The sequence below is a fragment of the Rhineura floridana genome, chromosome 18 (assembly GCF_030035675.1).
Source record: "Rhineura floridana isolate rRhiFlo1 chromosome 18, rRhiFlo1.hap2, whole genome shotgun sequence".
Lineage (NCBI taxonomy): Eukaryota > Metazoa > Chordata > Lepidosauria > Squamata > Rhineuridae > Rhineura > Rhineura floridana.
In genome coordinates this window covers 18,881,064-18,904,201 of record NC_084497.1, presented here as the reverse complement: position 1 = coordinate 18,904,201, position 23,138 = coordinate 18,881,064, and the positions used below count along the sequence as shown (strand labels likewise).

At 45.8% G+C, this 23,138-nt stretch overlaps 1 protein-coding gene and 1 pseudogene across 2 annotated transcripts in view; one reads left to right on the top strand and one right to left on the bottom strand.

Annotated features, from left to right (window-relative positions):
* The window catches only part of TMEM51 (transmembrane protein 51), a 28,869-nt gene extending 6,361 nt beyond the window's left edge, over window positions 1–22,508 (bottom strand). The window contains exon 1 of one of the 2 annotated variants that reach the window (XM_061600976.1): window positions 22,375–22,508. The gene's annotated coding sequence lies outside the window, so the exon portion shown is untranslated. Of the gene's footprint in view, window positions 1–21,689; window positions 21,766–22,374 lie in introns of those variants that run through there. The other variant, XM_061600978.1, reaches the window with a different exon arrangement.
* LOC133372973 (5S ribosomal RNA) lies at window positions 8,389–8,507 on the top strand (annotated as a pseudogene).
* Window positions 22,509–23,138: the final 630 nt, after the last annotated feature.

Sequence of the window (23,138 nt, the reverse complement as noted above, 5' to 3'; positions counted from 1 at the left end):
AAACTATTCCAGGTGTGGGGAACCTTTGATCCTCCGGGTGTTGCTGAACCATAACTCCCATCAGCCCCAACAAGCACGGCCAATGGCCAGGGAGGATGGGGAGTTGGAGTCTGGCAACATCTGGAGGGCCAAAGACTCCCCACACCTGACCTACACCACACTGCCTTTAAAATTTGAAACTGTTTTACTTGTTTTTAATTGTATGACTATATCGTTGTAACTCACCCTGGGACCTTGAAAGGCAGGTAAGGAATCTTATGAATAAATAAAATTGAAATAAATAGGGGCTATAGCTCAGTGGAATTGTAAGCAGACAGTCCCAGGTTCAATCCCGTCATCTCCAATTGGGGGTGGAGAGCTGACAGACAGTGTAGACATATACTGAGCTAGATGGACCAACAGCACGATTCGATAATAAGACAGCTTCCTAGCTTAAAAACAACAACAAACGTTCATATTAAAACCATGTTTATCCCAGTTACACAAAGGCATTCCAAACAGGAGCTTATCTTGCAACAGTTCCAAAACTGGTCTGGCTTTGGCAACGGGAGGCTCTAGGGGAGCTTTCTTCAAACTGGTGGCCCCCAGACTTTTTGGAGCTCAGCTCCAATCCTTCCTGATTATTGGCTGCACTGTCTGGGGCTGATAGGAGCTGGTATCCATCAACATCTAGAGAGCACCAGGTTGGGGAAGGCTGCTCTAGGGGTGAGAGAGCCCCATAGCTGCAAGGAGAGCACCACAGTTAATCTCTCTGCAGTCAAAACAACCGGGCTCATGTCATGTCAACGGTCTTTGGACTAAGCAATAAATGTATTGACTCGTGTCAGTAAATCTGGACCAACAGAAGCATCTAGAAGCTTTTCTAAGACAGCACAGAGCATGTTACCATAAAACTAGTTTGGATGTACCCAAAGTGTCTGGATCACAGGTAGCCACTTTGATGCCCTCTAGATGTTGTGGACTACAACTCCCATCATGGCCAATGATGAAGGGTGATGGGAGTTATAGTTCTGGAAGCTGCACCAGGGCAGCTATCCCAGGTCTGAATGTACAAAATGCAGCAGTCGAGCACCAGCGCCAGATACCATATGGTTATCCAAAAGTACTCCCAAAACTACAAACCTAGAGGAATGGAGCCTCATCCAGAGCAGATTGAATACCTATTCCCAAATCGACCAGTTTTCCACCCCTTGGATCTTCCACTGGGCCCTGATTAAACTTCTGGTTGTCTGTGTGGATCTAGCCCTTTAGTGATCTCAGACCATGGCTTGCTTAGCTGCCGAGCTTCAAACTAGCTACATCGTCCTTCAATTTTTCTGGCCCAGTCAATGATTTACCCCATAGATGCCAAGTTGCTGGGAGAAGCAAAAACAAAGCGTGCCCTTCAGACCAGCTACATCTGTTAGGCAAGGCCCTTTGTGAAGCTGCTAAACGGAGAAAGTAAGAAGCCGTGCCAGTCTTCTGCCCGCTACTGCCACAACCCTGCCTCTTTACACTTGCCAAAGATTCTTAGGCATTTGTAGAAGCAGAAGCTAAAAGCCACAGTTGGTTTGCGTCATCTATGACTAATCCAGCAGAACTCAAGACAAGGACCAAACAGGCTGGCAGAATTTATGACATGCTTTGGTTCCTTTGAGGTTCCCCCCACCACTTTCCTTGCTTGCTTGCAGCTGATCATTAAGCTTCCCATCACACACAGACTGAAGCACGCCATCTGGTATCTGCAGAGCAAGACGCAGAAAAGCATCCGAATCTCAGGAAATGCCGAAAGAAAGCCAACAGGTATCAAGTATGTAAACAGGGACCGGCTTGGCATCAGCAAGGAGAACAGCCAGACAAGACGAGGCGCGTTCTGGAAAACAAAACTACCTGCACGTCATACTTGCGCTGTTCCAGATGGCTGCTCTTAAGTAGGCCTTGCTCAACTGTTTCAGGTTTGAAGGGCAGAGGTGAAAGGAGGGTTGAGCAGTCCTTTCGCCAATGCCACTCCCCACCTCTCCACTCATTGTGCTGCCTCTTGCTGAATGGAAGTGTGGGGTAGTGGTTTAAACCAGAGTCAGCAACGTGGTGCCTATGGGCACAGTGGGGCTCTTAAGGATGTCTGTTGGCACCTGCAAAGCCTCTGACAACCCCCCCCAAAAACTTTACTGATCCTCATAATTTTTGCAAGGGTCCCCTCAAAGCCACCATCAAGTGGGAGGGTGATGACACGTATCTCCCAAATGATAGCTGCAGAGGTTCTACAAATACAGGGTTTAAAAATAAATAAATAAATATCATTGCTTTAAAACATTGGTTTTGATTTGGGTTGGGTTTTTTTAAACGGTTTTATCATGATTATGCAATTTAATTATCATTGTTGTAGTTTGTCCCATGCTACATTCTAGAACAATGACTAAATAAGTATAATAAATAAATAAATCTGGGGTCACTGCTGGATCCACAGATGTGTTTGGTGATTTATAGACCACCCTCTCGCAAAACATCAGGGCAATGTACAACAACATAGAAGCATTTAAAAGCCATACCAAACAATCGTTAAAATGACTGGCTACTCAAACAAAGTTTTAAACAGCTGCATAGGCCTGTCGGCACAAAAAGAGTCCTCAAGAGAGGCCTGAAAGTCAAAAGCGAGGCTGCCTGCTGAACCTCTGTTGGAAGAGTGTTCCACAGCATGGGACCAATGATTCTAAATGCCCGACTTCTGGTTTGACTCCGGTCGGGCCTCTGTAACACTGTTAAATCACTTTGGGATGTTTTATAGGAAATGATTCGTAAATCTAATAAACAGTAGGACTTGGGTTGTTGAGATTCAAATTCCCATTCTGCTAGGAAGCTCACCAAGTAACCGTCAGTTGGTTGCTATCTCTCAGCCTAACCTACCTCCCAAGATTGTTGTGAGGCATGTAAGCTGCCTTGAGTCCCTTCGAGGAAAGGTGAGATACAAACATAATGATAATTAATACTAAGCATTCAACTCTGGGGAGTTCAGAGAATATATTCTCCAGCCTTCCAGTTCAGCTCAGAAGCTGGGATCTGGGTAGGAGAAAAGAGAGAAGGATCTGGGTCTCTTCCTTGGCCTCTCACTTGTGGGGTGCCGCAGGGCTCCACCCTCTCCGTGATGCTATTTAACATCTATATAAGGCCGCTGGGGGCTATCATCAGGAGATTTGGGCTGCAGTGTCACCAATATTTGGATGACACACAGCTCTATCTCTCATTTAAATCTTCACCGAGGTTGGCTGTAGAAACCATGTCCAAGTGCCAGGAGTCGGTGAGTGCCTGGATGGGAAGGAATAAGCTGAAGCTGAACTCTGACAAAACTGAGGTACTGTTTGTGGGAGACAAGGGAAGGTTAGGGGATTTGGACCTGGTGCTCAACAGGGCAAAGACCAGGTCCGCAGCCTCGGGGTCATTCTTGGCTCCAAACTGTCCATGGAAGCTCAGGTTTCGGCTGTGAGCTGGGCAGCGCTGTATCAACTCCATCTGACACGGAGGCTACGCCCCTACCTTCCCAATCATCTGCTCCCATCGGTGGTACATGCCCTGGTCTCCTCTCGCCTTGACTACTGTAATGCGCTCTACGTGGGGTTACCCTTGAAAACAGTCTGGAAGCTGCAACTGGTACAGAATGCGGCGGTGCACCTGATTAAAGGCAGCCGCCGGCGAGATCACGTAACTCCAGTGCTCAAAGAGTTGCACTGGCTACCAGTTGCTTGCCGGGCCCAATTCAAGGTGTTGGTTTTGACCTTTAAATCCCTACACGGTTTTGGCCCAGTCTGTCTGAAGGAGCGCCTCCAGCATCATCAGCTGTGCCGCCTAACAAGATTGGCCTCAAAAGACCTTCTCTCTATCCCACCAGTCAAAACAGCTAGACTGGTGAGGACTAGAGAGAGGGCTTTTTCAATTGTGGCCCCCACCCTATGGAACTCCCTTCCAAATGATCTCCGCCAGGCCCCCTCTACGATGAGTTTCCGCCGGGCCGTGAAGACCTGGCTCTTCAGGCAGGCCTTTGGGGTGGGCTAGATTTTACCATTATCGCTTTTAGATTGTAATGTTTATTGTATTGGTGTGTCATTTTGTGTTATTTTGTTCATTTTGTACGTCGCCCAGAGTGGCTGGATGGCCAGCCAGATGGGTGACTAAGAAATCCAATAAATAAATAAATAAAGTTCATCTCTCCCCCTAAACCCAGCTCCAGGAGCTGCAGTTGTTTTCATCAGGAGGCCGGCGGAGGAACAGTTTAGAAACATATTGAACACATTAGAAACAATTAAGCAAAATATTGAGTGATTGCATTAAAGAATAATAATATAATATTTGTATAACACTTTCAAGTGTTCAAAGGACCTCTTGTGCACTATCTGGTTGTAATCCTTACAAACAACCCTGCGAGGCAAGCGTGTATTATTATACGCCATACTGCAGATGGGGGGAACTGAGGCAGAGAGAGAAGGCAGTGAGTTCACGGGAGAGTGAGATTTGAACAGTGGACTTCCGGATTCGTAGCTCAATCTCTTTGCCTCTGCGCTAGGCCAGCTCCATTTGTATCCCATCCTTCCAACAAGGAGGTCAGGTGACATACATGTCATCCCACAACCCTCCCTCCTCCGGTCTGGACTAGGGATGGGAGAGAAATTCAGTTTAGGGTTTGGGCATACTACTACAATGTGGTTAGTCTAATATGCAAGCAACGGAAGAGAAGCTTGTCCTTGTAACGCTAAACCATGCTGGAATTCCAAGAGAGTCATGTCCTAAACAAATGCGCTAGCAAGATTTCAAGGTTGAGAGCACCTTAGCTGATCTTGAAATACACCCCCCCCATCAGGATGAGGTGTGGGAGGGTTCCATTAAGTTAAGTGCATCCCGGTATCTCATCAGTGGCTAACTTAACAAAGTGAATGGATGTCGCCTTTTCAACCCTTGTCTCTTTCACAGAGAAATGGCAGAAATGCGCGTATAGCAGTTTCCGAGCAGACAAAGTGGCCAGTCACTGGAGAATTACTCCCGATAAAGGCCATTTTGCAGAAAGAGAGCTTGGATTTTAACAATATTAACTTGGCCCAACCTCCTCTCACCCTATAATGGTGCACGTCTAACGAAAAGCATGACAAGGAATCTTCGTTACCCCCTGCAACAACTCATCTCTCCGGTCTTTGTGTTAAGTCTCCAAGAGTGTGGCACCGAAGCTGGGATGCCACAGTTCCGCCAAAGCAACCGGCGTCTGGCTGCGGGAGAATTCATTCAAAACCACCGCTCCCTCTGCTAGCCAACTCAGGTGGCGAGTGCCAACCAGATTGGACCTAAAAACGCAACCACTGGAAAACAGGAGAGAGGTATCAGCACGCTCGGGGAGGGGAGGAAATCACTTGCAAAGCCAGCTTCATGCTGTTCACCATGCTCAGTGGTCACAGAATACTGAGCAAAGTTGGAAAAGAAAATGGAAAATAAAGAGAGGGGGAATGGAATGGAGTATTCTGGACAAAAGAATAAACCAGGTGGAACCATGAACAGAAGCACTCTTGTTAGAACAGAGAAGAGGAATCTTTTTCAGCTCAAGGGCCGCATCCCCTTCTGGGAAACCTTTTGGGGGCCACACAGCAGTGGTGGGCAGGACCACAGGCAACAATTGTAAATTGTTGCTACACGGGCTCCCATAACCCTCTCTATCCAAGCAAGCAACCCCCCACAAAAAAAAACCCATTATCAGACGTCAAGGACACATTCAGCCAGACAAAAAAACTCAAGGAGGGTGCAATCTGGGGAGAGTCCCAAGGGCCGGAAAGAGAGACCTGGAGAGCCGCATTTGGTCCCCAGGCCTGAGGTTTCTGGTCCATGTGTCGGAAGGTTAGGATATACTGCAATGTTCTGCTGCTGGTCCTGCGTTCTTAATTTGTATTTCCTCAGCACAGAAGTTAAAAGCCACGTCTGTTTTGGCTGGGGACGGACAGAGAAAGAAAGGAGAGAGCACAGAAAGAAAAAATAAAGGCTCCACAGGAAATTACAGCATGACCTCCTGAAAGAAACAGTAAGAGGAAGTTTGAGCACACAGCCAAAAGAGGGCAAAGACAATTGTGTGTCCCAGATGTACTAATTTACAACAATCCGTTGGTGCTCTATAGTGGGGACTCCAGGATACTGGTCAAATGCTGCTCTAGTTAGAAAAACACTGGAAAATAAAACCCAGCAGAGTTCCTAATACTAGATCACTATAAAGCAGCTTTTGTTAACCAGGTGCCCCCCAGCTGTTTTGGACTACAACTCCCATCAGCCCCAGGCAGCACAGCCATTGACAATGCCTGATACAGGCGTTCATTCCCAATTTTTTCCTCTTTGCAAGCGCAGCTTATACTCGGCCCTATTTAAATTTAGTGCACATGCAAAGGAGCACCACTTTCGCCTGGGGTTGGATCATATGACAGGTGATTTCCACCCACTGGTCAAATGTGGCCTGTGAAAGGTTTGGCCACAAATGTAATTCTGCCCCCATCCAAAAATAGTTCCCCACCACTTATCTAGGCTGGGTACACACTGTAAATTTAAAGCACATTACTTTCCCTAAAGAATCCTGGCAACTGTAGTTTGTTAAGGGTGCTGAGAATGGTAGTTCTGTGAGGGGTAAACTACAGTTCCCAGGGTTCTTTGGGGAAGTGTGCTTTAAATGTATGGCAAGTATGAAAATTAGTTCAGGGGCGGGGAACTGTTTTCACACAGGAGCTTTATAGTGTGGCTCAAATGTTTTTTGGAATTCAGTGGTTAAGGTGTTGGACTACAACCTGGGAGACCAGGGTTTGAATCCCCACATAGCCATGAAGCTCACTGGGTGACCTAGGGCCAGTCACTGGCTCGTCAGCCTCATGAAAACCCTATTCACAGGGTTGCCATAAGTCAGAATCGACTTGAAGGCAGTACATCAATAATTTAAGATATGCAGACAATACCATATTCTCAGCCAAAACTAGTAATGATTTGAAACGAATGGTGATGAAAGTTAAAGAGGAAAGCAAGAAGACTAAAGTAATGACAACAGAAAATCTATGTAATTTTAAAGTTGACGAGGACATTGAACTTGTGAAGGATTATCAGTACCTTGGCACACTCATTAACCAAAATGGAGACAACAGTCAAGAAATCAGAAGAAGGCTAGGACTGGGGAGGGCAGCTATGAGAGAACAAGAAAAGGTCCTCAAATGCAAAGATGTATCACTGAACACTAAAGTCAGAATCGTTCAGACCATGGTATTCCCGATCTCTATGTATGGATGTGAAAGTTGGACAGTGAAAAAAGCGGATAAGAGAAAAATAAACTCATTTGAAATGTGGTGTTGGAGGAGAGCTTTGTGCATACCATGGACTGCAAAAAAGACAAATAATTGAGTGTTAGAACAAATTAAACCAGAACTGTCACTAGAAGCTAAAATGATGAAACCGAGGTTATCATACTTTGGACACATAATGAGAAGACATGATTCATTAGAAAAGACAATAATGCTGGGAAAAACAGAAAGTAGAAAAAGAGGAAGGCCAAACAAGAGATGGATGGATTCCATAAAGGAAGCCATAGACCTGAATTTACAAGATCTGAACAGGGTGGTTCATGACAGATGCTATTGGAGGTCACTGATTCATAAGGTCGCCATAAGTCGTAATTGACTTGAAGGCACATAACAACATAAATCGCTAGAAGCTAAAATGATGAAACTGAGGTTATCATACTTTGGACACTTAATGAGAAGACATGATTAACTAGAAAAGATAACAATGTGGGGAAAACAGAAGGGAGTAGAAAAAGAGGAAGGCCAAACAAGAGATGGATGGATTCCATAAAGGCAGCCACAGACCTGAATTTACAAGATCTGAACAGGGTGGTTCATGACAGATGCTATTGGAGGTCACTGATTCATAAGGTCGCCATAAGTCGTAATTGACTTGAAGGCACATAACAACATAAATCACTAGAAGCTAAAATGATGAAACTGAGGTTATCATACTTTGGACACTTAATGAGAAGACATGATTCACTAGAAAAGACAATAATGCTGGGGAAAACAGAAGGGAGTAGAAAAAGAGGAAGGCCAAACAAGAGATGGCTTGATTCCATAAAGGAAGTCACAGAGCTGAACTTACAAGATCTGAACAGGTGGTTCACAACAGATGCTGTTGGAGGTCACTAATTCATAGGTTCACCATAAGTCATAATCGACTTGTAGGCACATAACGACTACAAAATTGTTGATTTTATAGTGAATATATGTTTTTATTCAGTTTTCATGGAATCATAGAATCGTAGAGTTGGAAGGGGTCTATAAGACCATTGAGTCCAACCCCCTGGTCAACGCAGGAATCCAAATCAAAGCAAAGTTTTATTTTATATCTCTTATTGTTTATGCCTACGGCCATACTACCCAGAACATGCCCGAACTCGTCTGATCTCAGAAGCTAAGCAGGGTCAGACCTGGTTGGTGCTTGGATGGGAGACAGCCTGGGAATACCGGGTACTGTAGGTTTAGAGGAAGGCAATGGTAAACTACCTTTTACCATGAAAACCCGGTGAATTACATCCAAAAAAGATTCATAGGGTCGCCATAAGTTGTAATCGACTTGAAGGCATATAACAACAAACAATTGTTTATCTTGCATGTTGTGTTGTAAGCTGCCCTGTGTTCCAATCTGAAGGAAGGGCAAGGTATAAAAACATCTGAAATAAGTAAATACACAAATAAAATAGATAATTTGGGGAGTCAAACAAATTCAAAGCTTGACTTTCAAGAATTACTAATTTCATCCTTCTCAAAGAGCTGTATGTGATACTGGTATATTAAAAAGTGATTAAATGCAACTTTGATCAAAGCTCCTGAATTGATTGGTTTCATAGCCATTCATTATAATGTTATGTTAACAAAGCACTTCCATGGCAGGAGGTGGTGAGGAAAGTATTTTTGCAGAATGTGCAAATATCTGCAGACACGCAAAGGCTCAAGGTTAAAAAAACCGGTTTAACTTGATGCAGAACATGCCTGGTTCTGGCAGCAGGAGAGAAAGAAAGAGGCTTCTCTACACATTGTGACAACTGCTGTCACACTACTGGCTTGACAGTACATTACAACTGTAACTGATTTATTTATTTTTAAAAATTATATCCTGCTTTTCACCATCTAGGTCTCAAAACGGCTTACAACAATAAAAATGTACCATATATAAAATTTAAACAAAAGCTGAACCCCAAAAATGTAACACCTCAGAAACGTAAAATCTCAAAAATTAAAAAAAAGAGAAAATTTTAAAACGGCAGAGAAGCATTTGTGATGCAAAGGCCTCCAGAAATAAAATGGTTTTAATTCAGCACAGGTGGTGCCTGTCTGATTTCTGATCAGAGTTGGGCCTGCAAAACTGAATGCACGCCTTCTTGTTGACATCAGCTGTGTTTCTGGTCCACGAGGGACCACTAACAGTGCTCCCCCTGATGATCTCCGTGATCAACTTGGGGCACACAGGGTAAGGCAATCCTTAAGGAATCCTGGGCCTAAGTTATTCAGGATTGGACCCTCATCTCACCAGGAAGGGGGGGAATGGGAGTCCAATTCCAGCTGCTGTACAACTATCGATCAAAATACAGGTAGATATAAAGCGGCGTGATAATGATGGACTGCCTTCAAGTCGATTCCGACTTATGGCAACCCTATGAATAGGGCTTTCATGGTGAGCGGTATTCAGAGGGGGTTTACCATTGCCTCCCTCGGAGGCTGAGAGGCAGTGACTGGCCCAAGGTCACCCAGTGAGCTTTGTGGCTATGTGGAGATTCGAAGATGTATCGCTGCAGGGGTGAGACTGTGCTAGGACCATCAAGGGGCAAGCTTTTCCACCTGCTTTGACCCACCCCTCTGCTTGGATCTTATCAGGAGGAGCTGCAGGCTGAGAAGTGTTGCTGCTTTGACCCCTGCTCTTAGTGACATTTTTTTTGGGGGGGGGATTGTCCTTTACCAAGACAATGACTGCTTTTTGTTTTTAGTTGTTGCTTTTTAGAAATGTTATAATTTTGTTGGTTTGAATTCTTGCAGATTGTGTTGTTTTGATTTGTATTTATGTTTTTCTATTTGTGTGTGAGCCGCCTTGGGGGCCTTTTTGGCCGAAAGGCGGCCTAGAAATAAACACTAACATAACGCTAACATAAGCCTCTTGTGGATAAGGAATTGGTTAAGAAGCAGAAAGCAGAGAGTAGGAATAAACGGACAGTTCTCCCAATGGAGGGCTGTAGAAAGTGGAGTCCCTCAAGGATCGGTATTGGGACCTGTACTTTTCAACTTATTCATTAATGACCTAGAATTAGGAGTGAGCAGTGAAGTGGCCAAGTTTGCTGACGACACTAAATTGTTCAGGGTTGTTAAAACAAAAAGGGATTGCGAAGAGCTCCAAAAAGACCTCTCCAAACTGAGTGAATGGGTGGAAAAATGGCAAATGCAATTCAATATAAACAAGTGTAAAATTATGCATATTGGAGCAAAAAATCTGAATTTCACATATACGCTCATGGGGTCTGAACTGGCAGTGACCGACCAGGAGAGAGACCTCGGGGTTGTAGTGGACAGCACGATGAAAATGTCGACCCAGTGTGCGGCAGCTGTGAAAAAGGCAAATTCCATGCTAGCAATAATTAGGAAAGGTATTGAAAATAAAACAGCCGATATCATAATGCCGTTGTATAAATCTATGGTGCAGCCGCATTTGGAATACTGTGTACAGTTCTGGTCGCCTCATCTCAAAAAGGATATTATAGAGTTGGAAAAGGTTCAGAAGAGGGCAACCAGAATGATCAAGGGGATGGAGCGACTCCCTTATGAGGAAAGGTTGCAGCATTTGGGCCTTTTTAGTTTAGAGAAAAGGCGGGTCAGAGGAGACATGATAGAAGTGTATAAAATTATGCATGGCATTGAGAAAGTGGATAGAGAAAAGTTCTTCTCCCTCTCTCATAATACTAGAACTCGTGGACATTCAAAGAAGCTGAATGTTGGAAGATTCAGGACAGACAAAAGGAAGTACTTCTTTACTCAGCGCATAGTTAAACTATGGAATTTGCTCCCACAAGATGCAGTAATGGCCATCAGCTTGGACGGCTTTAAAAGAAGATTAGACAAATTCATGGAGGACAGGGCTATCAATGGCTACTAGCCATGATGGCTGTGCTCTGCCACCCTAGTCAGAGGCAGCATGCTTCTGAAAACCAGTTGCCGGAAGCCTCAGGAGGGGAGAGTGTTCTTGCACTCGGGTCCTGCTTGTGGGCTTCCCCCAGGCACTTGGTTGGCCACTGTGAGAACAGGATGCTGGACTAGATGGGCCACTGGCCTGATCCAGCAGGCTCTTCTTATGTTCTTATGTTTAAGCCTGGTCTCCCAGGTCGTAGTCCAGCACCTTAACCACTACACCACACACAAAATCACAGCTAAAAGAAAAGGCAAGTTTAATAACTGTGAAGGGTCAATGGCAGTGTTCACACATAACTCTTAAGCCAGAGGTGGGGACGTTCAAGCCCAGTAGGCAAATGTGGCCCTTCAGGCCTCTCTACATGGCCCTTGGAACTCTTCCCAGGCCACACCCCTCATCGGCCCTATTCCATGCCTTTGGGTGTTTTTGCCTGCTGTTCTTGACTTGTCCTCATGCCTCTTCCTTGCCTGGGTGGAACTGAGCGTGTAGAAACCTCTGTCTTTTGCACCGATAGAGCACAGTCTACTGTTCCAAAGGAAGAGTAAGATTCATTGTTCTGCCCATTTTTGTTTCTGCCCACCCAGTGGCATATGGCCCATGGAAGTATGCCCACAACAGACTGCAGCCCACAGGCTTAGAAAAGGCCCCCACCATTGCACTAAGCCATGGTCTGCTTAGGTAAAGTGTGATTTGTTTGAACGCCCGTACCGAGCCCAGCAGACTTAACTGTGGTTTCTTTTCTGGCAACAAATCAGAGGTTGTATCCAATACTAGTCCTACTCAGCGTAGACCCACTGAAGTTAATAAACATGAATAACTTAGGCCCGTTCATTTCAGTGGGTATACTCTGAGTACGACACAGTTGGATATTACCCCATTCTGTGAAGCCATGGTTTGCTGTTAGCCTACAAACCACAGTTTGTTTTAACTTGTGGTTTGGTATTATGTCCAAGCCCAACAGCCTTACTTAGCCATGGTTTGTTTGGCTACCCCACCCCAGACACTCACCAAACTACAGAGGCACGAGGCAAGAGCAGTTGGGAAATAAGCCATGGTGGAAAGCACTGCAACCTCCTGCTGAAAATGAATGTTTAGAACTTGCGATTAAGGACAAGTTAACTGACTATGTACGCAGGAGGGAAGGTGCGTACAGAGTTCAAAGACAGGTGGGCAAGATTTGTCCATTTCAGGAATGACAGACATGGCAATTAGAGGCTTGAAATGTTTTTGTTTCAATAATTATTAGTTTATCTGTGTTATAGAGACAGATAGTTACTATATGATGGTACTGTGTGGCGGAAATGATTCAGTTTTAATTTCTCAGTTATGATTCTGACTTCCTTGTTATTCATGCTCTAACTATACAAATATACGGGGCGGCCCTAGACTAGCTGCCAGCAACTGAACCATGCAGTCAGTACCCTCACCCCCAGACCCCAAGGGCAGATGTAGGCTGAGGTTTTGGGTAAACTGGAAAACATTTTGCCCCTATATTCCATGTAGTGGTTTTTAAGCATATTTATTTAAACAGGCATAATTATTCGGTTTGTCTGTCCATCCATCTGTCCAGCCAAGGTTTTTGAGATCAAATAAAATAGAGACGTGAAATTTTCAGACTAGATTTGTACACAACAGCTACGTGATATTTCAGTCCGATTTCAAATAAAATTGCATTAAAATGTTAATTATTTTTATTATTACAAATCCAAAATCATCCCTTATGCTATCCTGCTTTAACTGCCATCACCACATCCAACAGAGAAAGAACTAATAAAACTCTTCAATTAACCTGTAATTACAAAATACTCCAAATCAAAAACACATGACTTTTCTTGCTTTACGTTTTGAAAATTCAGTCACTAGTTCTTTTAGATCCAGTTTTCAAGCTATTTCATGACCTACTGACGTTGCGGCAAGTTCCACGAGTCTCTCTTGCACAATTGTTGAACACAGATATGTTTTTATTATTTATTTATTTATTTATATCCTGCCCTTCCTCCCAGCAGGAAAGTCAAAGTCAATTTTGACTTTAAGAATACGTTCCCCACTAGCTATGGAAACTGGCAAGGTTAAAGGAATCCGTGGAGCTATGAAAAGGTTTGGAAAACTGTAAGTTGATTTTCACACACACACACAAACTTGATTACTTCTTCAGGAGTGGATTTTTTCTTAAGTTGGGTTGGCTTTGTGGACACTACCACAAAAGGGGTGCCATGAGGGTGTGAACAATCCCAATACTTACTGCTGTAAAGAAAATACTCATTTCGCAGAAGGCCTAAAGACAAGGAACTTGCCCAAGAACTTTAGTAAAAGGCTGAGGTGGGGCATATGAGCCCCAAAAGATGAAGCCACTCCTTTGCATCCACAGTCTTCTGCCTAAACAACACCCATTTCACAGAAGGCAAGTCATTTCCCCAAATCACCTCTAAACAAACTACACCACCCATACCTACATGCACACCCTTGCCCTCCCACACAGGCTTTGGGTCCTCCATTTTTTCCTTCCTCTCCCAGCCCCAGGCCTAGATCCTCCATTTTCTTTCTTCCCCACTTTTCCTGCTTCCACTGAGGCACAGCTAGAGTGGCCTCATTCACACCATGCATTTATTCCCCAACTTCTCCACTTGAAACAGTCATGGCTTCCCCCAAAGAATCTTGGGAAGTGTATGTTGTGAAGGGCGCTGAGAGGAGACCCCCTATTCTCCCCACAGAGCTACAGTTCCCTGAGAGGTTTAATACTCAATCCCTTTCCCCAGGGAACTCTGGGAATTGTCCTTTTTGCTCATGCCATCATGACAAAAGGACAAGACCACCAGTAGAGTTTGTTTTGTGATTTTTTCCCCATTAGGTTTATGGTGCTCGCGTGAGTGGGATTTGGAAAGAAAAGAGTTGGCAACAATGCCAATGTTCATCTGGCTTCCCTCATATGAGGGGCCCAGGCCATTGCCCTCTGTCCCCCCCCCCGTTAAAAAGGCCCTGGTTAACACTGTGACTTTTATTTTGTGGACCATCTTACTATAATCAACATTTCCTCTGTATGCACAGCACTGAAATAATGAGCAAGCCTATATGGACAGGCCGCCCCTGCATATATATTCTTCCTTTTATTTTTGCGTTGGTTCTGAGTGTACTGTGAAGTGGAAGTGGACTGCCTTCAAGTCAATTCTGACTTATGGCGACCCTATGAATAGGGTTTTCGTGGTAAGCGGTATTCAGAGGGGGTTTACCATTGCCTCCGTCTGAGGCTGAGAGGCAGTGACTGGCCCAAGGTCACCCAGTGAGCTTTGTGGCTGTGTGAGGATTCGAACCCTGGTCTCCCAGGTTGTAGTCCAACACTCTAACCACTATGCCACACCGACTCTCGTGTGTACTATATTATCCTATTTTTATAAAGTAATAAAATTCAATAAAAAATAAAATGTTTAAAAAGTCCTACTTTGGAGAAACAAACCATGACTTATTTCCTCGTCTGTGAGATGACTCATGATTTGTTGACCACCATCATTAGAAGGAACAATGGTGTAGCATTGTGTGAACACAGCCATTGTCTCCATATAAATTAAATAAACAATATCTTATAAAGCACATCTTGGGGAAGGCCCATTTGCTCAGTGACAGAGCCTCTGCCTTGCATGCAGAAGGTCTCAAATTCATTCTCTCGCATCTTCAGGTGGGGCTGGGAATGTTTCCTGTCGGAAATCCTAGAGGCCTTTTGCCAAGTCAAAACATTTATGGAATGTCCTCTCTGGTAAGGTTCATCAGTCTCCCTCACTAGTAACTTTTAGGACAAATTTGAAAACATTTCTGTTTATCCAGGCTTTTGATGGTTAAAAGACCTGCCTCTGGAACCCTGAAGTTACTACTTTTGAGAGTAAGTGGTTGCTTTTAGGAGTTTTTAAAGTGTATTTACAAGTTTTAATTTTATTATTTTATTATTAACACGTTTGCCACCTGGGCCCTTTTGGAGGAAGGGCAGGATATAAATTTAATAAATCCACAAAAGATTTTTTTAAAAATGTCTGCCATAAAACTAACTCAAGATAGCTTACAAACAAAAATTCAAAACAAAACAGAATACTGTCATTATGTACACCCAAAATAAGAAAACAATGCACAGAAGCAACAACAGGAGACAGCAGGAGTGGGGGACATTTTTCATCCTGAGGGCCGCATTAGCTTTTAGGCAACTTCCTGCGGGCCACATACCAGCGGCGGGCAAGGCCAGAGATAAAAGTACAGTACAGTGAATGTAAATTTTTCCTTTGTGCAGTAAGCTAGTTTCTACACACACCCCTCTCTGTCCTCTACCCAGACAAGCAAGAGGCATGATCAGAGTTCAAGGACTCATTCCAGCAAGGCAAAAACACTCAAGGAGGGATGAAGATGCAAAGCAGGGGTGGAGATGGGTGTGGTCTGGGGAGTGTTCAGGGGGCCAGACAGAGAGGCCTAGAGGGCCACATTGAGCCCCCCGGGCCTGAGGTTCTCCACCCATCCATACAGTGTCAGCTCCTGGTTTCGAAGCCCTTGGGCAAGGCACCCTCCATGGGATCCCCTCCCTCTACCACCTCAAAGCAGCAGGTTCAGGGGTCTCCTGTCAGTGGGCCCCCTGGTGGGGTGTGGGCCCACAGCAGATGCCTGACCATGCCGACTTTTTGACGCCAACCCTGACATTATAGAAACAGAAGCACACACACGAAATGACCATCATTAGTTGTTCTTCTGGCACTTGAAAGGATACAATGTTGGAGCTGGAAGGGTCTCCCTAGGGAGGGGATTTCACAGCACGGGCACTACACCCAAGAAGGCCCTGCTGCCGGTAGACTCCTCTTAAATTCAACAGAGCACACACAAAGGATTATTAACAAAAATAAGAAAATGCATCTCTCCAACACACACACATTTTTATTTAAGCAATAGCCTGGTCGCCAGAGGCAACCAGAAACCGTTCAAAGTTGAATGCATGCGATTCTACACAGATGTGTGAGCGGGCAGGTGGAGAAGCCCTCCATCCCTCCCCTGTGCCTGCCCAGCAACAAAACCAAATGGGCTGTTAGAGGAGGAAAGCCCCCTCCCTCCTCTGCATCCAGAAGTGCACCTCCGGTCCCATCTGCATTATACACTCAAAGCAGTATCATCCCACTTTACACAGTGATGGCTTCCCCCAAACAATCCTGGGAGATGTAGTCTGTTAAGGGTGCTGAGACCCTTAGGTGCTCCCTCTTGTTGCGAGACCTCCCTCCTTTCCTCAGAGAGCTACAGTTCCTTAAGTTCCCCGGGAAGAGGGACTGATTGTTAAACTACTCCGGGAATTGTAGCTCTATGAGGGGAATAGGGGGTCTCAGCATTCTTAGCAAACTACAGTTCCCAGGATTCTTTGGGGGAAGCCATTACTGTTTAAAGTGGTATGATACTGCTTTCAACATATAGTGCCGCTGGGGCCTTTTGATCTCTCCTCAACTAGCTCCCAGCAAGAAACTCCTAAAAACAACCATACATACATACGGACGCCTTTCTTAAAACTTCTCAGGGTTTCATAGTTGCGAAAAACCTTTTTTTCTAAATTAGCGTTAGTTGTTCATGCTTCCTGTCCCACACAAAGCAGAAAAAACAGCCTGCCGTGCTAGTCAATATTTGATACAAATGTGCCAAAGAGTAGGTGAATACGTGCACAGTTCTTGATAAGCTTGTTAGTGCAGATAACTGTAGCCAAGACAATCATCATATGATTTTATTCCCAAAGCTTTCTTGCCAAAGAGTTTTCACACATGATCCAGCAGTGTGTGTGTGTGGGGGGGGAACCCACATTAAAAACAGGGTTTTAGACATTATGAAATATATAATCTATATAATATTGTTTTAAATATTGGGTTGTATCCTACATTAATCATACTCAGAGTTTGTTGTTATGTGCCTTCAAGTGTGAATGAAGTCCTTTCGTATTAAAATGCACCTGTGAAATATTGGAGAGTATGAAAGTGGCGTAGGAAACATATCATTAAAAAAAAAGACCAATGTAAGAACTATTTATTAATTTATATATACGTTTCCTCTACTTCCGATGTTCTGTTATGAATGTCAATTGCTTTGTATTGTTGTTGTAATGTGCCTTCAAGTCGATTACGACTTATGGCGACCCTATGAATCAGCGACCTCCAAGAGCATCTGTTATAAACCTCCCTGTTCAGATCTTGCAAGTTCAGGTCTGTGGCTTCCTTTATGGAATCGATCCATCTCTTGTTTGGCTTCCTCTTTTTCTGCTCGCTTGTTTTCCCCAGCATTATTGTCTTTGCTAGTGAGTCATGTCTTCTCATGATGTGTCCAAAGTATGATAACCTCAGTTTCATCATTTTAGTTTCTAGTGATAGTTCCATTGAAATTAATGAGCATTACCAGCTTAGGTCTATTACTTTCAATGGGTCTACTTTGAGGAGAACTTAGCTGGCTCCAACCCATAATAAATAGGAACTTTATTGTGTTGTCCTATTCAGAGCAGACCCGCTGAAATTGATGGGCCCAAGTTTTTAATGTCCAGTAATTTCAATGAATCTGCTCTGACTAGGACTAGCTTTGGATACAACCAATATATATATTTATATATATAGAGAGAGAGAGAGATCATCATTGTAATCCTATACCCATTGCATTCCTTGGAGTAAGTCCCACTGAGCACAACAGAAGTTACTTCTGAGTAGACATGCACTGTAATACCCTCATTACATGTAACTTAAACCAGGTGTGGGGAACCTTTGGCCTTCCAGATGTTGCTGAACTACAGCTCCCATCACCCCTGGACATTGGTAGACCTGGTGGGAGTTTTAGTTCATCAACATCTGGAAGGCCACAGCTTCCCCACCCTGCCTAAAACAAACATATGCTGTCCTATCTATATAAATAAGAGTGTATATTGACTTTGTTTGTCATTCCAGAGAGTTATGATAGTGAACCATTTTTATTTATTTAATGGAACATTATTATTCATTCTTCTTACATTAATATCCTTCCTGTCCTCCAAGGAGCTCAAAATGGCATACATAGTTCTCGCCCTTCACAATTTATCCTCACAACAACCCTGTGAGGTAGCTCAGGCTGAGAGACTATTACTGGTCAAAGGTCACCTAGTAAGCTTCATGGCCAGGTAAGGGATTTGAACCCAGGTCTGTCGGGATCTAGTCTGAGACACTAACCCCTACACTACACTCACTTTCTCATTTGGTAGTGTATTGACAGTTCATTTCCGAGCCCAATTCAAGGTGCTCACAATTATGTTTACAGCCCTAAATGACTACAGTACTTGGGCCCCTAACTTCTGAGAGACCTCCTCCTTCCCTGCAGATCCTCTCAGGTGCGAGATCAGTGGAGCAGGCCCTCTAGGTAATTCCGCCACCCTCAGAAGCTCAGGAGTGGTGACAGCTTGGGTGAGGGCATTCTCTGTGGTGGCCCCTAAATTGTGGAATTCTCTCCTCCAAGATGGGCACCTGGCATCTTCATTATATAGGTTCTATCGTATGCTGAAGACAGCTGGCCTTTTTACCCTGGCCTTTGACACCCTATACCCACCCTATACTTGTGACTGTCATTTGTTTTAGACTGTTTTTAACAGTGTGGGTTGTATTCAGCATAGCACTAAGGCAATCCTTCCATCAGTGCAAGCATTTCTGCTTGCCTGATAGAACAATCTCCCTTCTCCTCCCATCGTGTGCCATTCTGATTCTGCAGACTCTCTAGAGCAGAAAGCATATTACCTGCCCTTGTAATTTCTAATACTGCTGGTGGCTTCAAGCTACCATTCCCAGAGTGGTTTAACAATCATCCTCTCTTCCCAGGGAACTCTGGAAACTGTAGCTCGGGGGGGGGGGGAGAGGGATCTCCTAATAAGTCTCAAGACCATTCACAAACAGCAGTTCCCAGGATTCTCTGAGGGAAGCCATGATTGTTTACAGTGGTATGATACTACTTTAAAGCTTTGGTGCAGACGGAGCCGTAGATGGTTACAGCATGTACAAAGCCACTGCATTTATCTGTGCACACACCACACTGTGCTAAACGCAGTAGTATATCATTCGAGGGGGCCACAGCTGCCATTTGATAGCGGCTTCAAAATATTGCTTTCAAAGGCATACCGATTCAGAAACAGAAAAGAGCCTTGCAAATTATTAGTATGGTCAGATGCCAAGGAGACCTGCATGGCCTCTGCGACCGCTCAGTAAGAACTTTTCTGCAGGTTTGATTGTGTTCATTTAGGACTCAATATAGACTCAAGTTCGCTCTCCCCTGAAGGTGTTCAAGTGGCAAATCCAAGCTCAGATGTTTTGTGTAAATATCACTACCTCCATTGTGGATGGTCAGCATACACACCCAAGCTTGGCACAGAATTGTCACCGGCTGCAAATGTGATGGAGAGTCAGTGTGGTTTATTGCAGAGCTTTGGACTGATGGGAGTTGCAGTTCAAAAAAGTAACTTTACCAAGCTCTGGCCTAGAGAAGACCCCAGCCAAAAAGAGGAAGACCCTCAAGGTGCCAAACCAGCAAACAGCAGAGAGTAGGAAATGTGAGAAATGTTTACTGGGCTGTTTTTGGGTGCTTCCCTCTTTGCTTTTTTATTGACCAGAGAAGCCTTCTCCAACTAGAGCCGTCTAGATGTTATGAGTTCCAACTCCCATCCCATCAGCCAAATAAACAAACTGTGCGTCTTGCATTTGGATGCCTATTTGGCCCCTCTGTCTAGGAGCATTTGTGTGTGCACGTGTGAGAAAGGAAAGCAGACAGACAGACAGGAACTGAGGCTAACTACGCACCCGATCAAGTGGATTCTAGTCCACAAAAGCTGGTGCTGTGCACATCCACAAATGTGCTACGCTTTAAAGGTGCCACAAACTTCTTGGTGGTCTTTGCTACAAAAGCCACTCTGGCAGTTTAAGAGGTATACAGAAAAGCCCCAACCAGCAGCATGGCTGTTGATCAAGGGTGATGATAGGAGCTGGGAGACCAACATCATCGAGAGGGCACCAGGTTAGAGACGGCTGGCTTTGCACAGAGAACCCACACTCCATCTCTCAACTAAGCCCACCTCACAGGGCTGTTAGGAAGACAAAAAAAGGGGGGAGAAGAGAGAAATGTGTACAGTGCCTCAAGTTCGCTGCATGAAGCTGAGGTTGAATTAATAAAATGTCAATAAACTAATGCAGCATCTCTCACAGCCAAAGTTTACAGCTCCGAAGGCAAAGGAATCTGCACCCTCCTCTCATTTTTCTCTTGTTTTCAATCTAGGAATACATTTATTTGTTTGTTTAAACTCACCAAACAAGCATAGTCCCAATCCAATTACCAATACAAGAAGATCAATAAAAACATTTTAAACAATAGAAAACTCTATCAGTACATCCCAGCCTTTACCAACCTGGTGCCCACCAGATGTTTTGGACTACACCTCTCATCAGCTGCGCTGGCTGGGGCTGATGGGAGCTGTAATCCAAAAGGTCCAGGGGGCACCATTTTGGGGAAGGCTGGGCATAGGCTCTACTCAGAAATGAGTGGTCTAATGCCTTAAGTCCAAAGCTGCTCAGATGGTGAACTGCAAATTTGGCTGTTGTTCTACAAGCGCGGCACTCTGTACATGCTCAAAACTCCTGGGAGAGTTTCATTCATTCAGAGGCAGGCAGGCTGAGTCTGCAAAAGGGTTGTGTGTGCGATTTTGCAAAACCACCTCCCTCTCAAGATCTGCAGGACACATAAATGACACATCCAGGGGAGCAACTCCCCTCAGTCCCAGCAAGCAAGCCCAATGGTCAGGGATGATGGAAAATGTAGTTCAGCAACAGTGGGAGGGCCAAAGGTTCCCAACGGCTGAAAAGCTCCTGCCTGGGCAAAGTCCCGCGAAAGCCAAGCCGACTGGAAAACGGGAAGGAAGCGGCAGAGTTCCCTCGCAGAAATGCAAACAATGCAGGAAGGCTAGAAAGTGGCCACCTCCACACCAGACCTTTATCCCCTTTGAAACAGTTGTGGCGTCTCCCAAAGAATCCTGGGAAGTGTAGTTAGTGAAGGGTGCTGAGAGGGTGCTAGGAGATGCCCTGTTCCCCTCACAGAGCTTCAATCTGAGCGGCTGACTGTTCAACCACTCTTGCCGCTGGAGCTCTGTCAAGGGAATAGGAGTCTCCTCTAGCACCCTTCACAAACTACACTTCCCAGGAAGCTTTGGGGGAAGCCATGACTGTCTCACCTGGAATCAAAGTCTGGCATGGATACCCCCAGTGAAAAAGAAAAAAAAAACTGTGCTGAAACTCTGCGATCCTGCTGGTGCGCAGGAAGCTGCAATCCTAACCCTCATTAACTTGGGAGAAATTCAACGGGGCTTATTTTTGAGTAGGCACAGTAAGGGTGGCAGCCGATCGAAGAAAGCATGCCTCGGGTTGCTTTCGCGAGGCGCCCTCCCTGCCATCGCCCCCAATGCGCCCACAGAAGGAGGTACCGGCCAAAGAACCCTGCCCCATCACCTCGGAATCTGCCTTGGATCAGGGCCTCCGCGATATCCGCATTCACTGAAGAGAATTTCTTTTTTGGGGGGGCGGAGAAGCCAGAGGAGGAAACTCCCGTCCAGCAAGTGTTTTCGCACCCGTCTCGACCCGGAATCGCTCCTTCTCCGCAAACGCCGACTTCAAAGACCAACCCGACAGGCGACAAGGCTGCAATCCTAGGGCGCTATCCAACGCCAGTCCTACTCCGAGTAGATCCATGGAAACCAAACGGAATGGCTAACTTCGGTTCATTCCTTTCCGTCCGTCTACTCTGAGTAGGCCTTAGTCGGATCCGTAGCCCTAGACGGGGAAATAACCTCCGCCGCCCCCCCCACCTCAATGGGGTTTACTTCTGAGTAGATAGAAAGAGGATCGCCCCCCCTTTCAAAGTCCCCTTGAGCTACTAAGTCGGCATTTCCGGGTCTCGCAGTGATCAGAAAGCGCACGTCTGAACCCCCAAGAAAAAGACCCGTGGAATTGCGCCAGCCGGGCAAAAAGCCGTATCGGGGCTCCTGCAATTGGGGGGGGGAGATGGCCGCGTGTAAAGGGGGGTTGCATCGTGGGGAGGGGGCTCGGCTCCGCTCCTCCTCTCCAAAAGCAGACCCTTCTCCGACGGGCTTGCCCACTCCAGACTGGGCGTGGGCTCCCCCCGGGCTGGGCTCACCTGCGCGCTGGGCTCCACTCCGCCGGCGCATCGTCCCCGGGCGGCTGCGAGCGCCCTTCGCCTCTCGTATCGCCGCCTGGCTTGCGGTGGGGGTGGCCCAGCGTCACGCCCTCGGCCGCCCCCGGCTCCAGCGCCCTGCCTTCCCACGGTCGTCCAGCGGCAGCGGCGGCAGCAACAGGCCAAGCAGGTCCTAGAGCCTCCGCGCAGCAAAACCGAGCGCCTGGCTTCGGGGGCATGGCCCCCGGCAACCTCTCCTGTATTGATCCTTCCCTGTTGTATTGAATTCTAGTCCTCCTTAGGATAGACCCGTGGAAGGACATGGCGAGCTTAGGTTCCATTCACGCCAATGGGTCTACTCTGAGTAGGACTTCCTGGGGTGCAAGTCGAGCAGCCGCTGCTGTTGGGGCTGAAAGCAGCCTTGGGGAATTTCAGGGATGGCGGAGCTGTTTTTGGACGCTAGTTCCCGTCAGCCCCAGCCAGCATGCCCAATGGTCAGGGCTGATGGGGTTTGGGGGCTCAGCAACGGCCTGAGGCAGGGGAGGGGTAGCAGGTTCCCCAGCTCTGCCTAACCTGGTGCCTCTGCAGTTCTGGATTGAAACTGCAAAACATCAGCAGGGGCACCAGGTTAGGGAAGGCTGCTGCTCCAAGAGGACTGGGGTGCAGTGAGCGGGTGGGGGTGTCTTTGTTGGTCAGGGATAGCCAATGTGGTGCCATCCAGATGGTGCTGGGTTACAATTCCTGTGGTTCCTGACTTAGGCCACGTT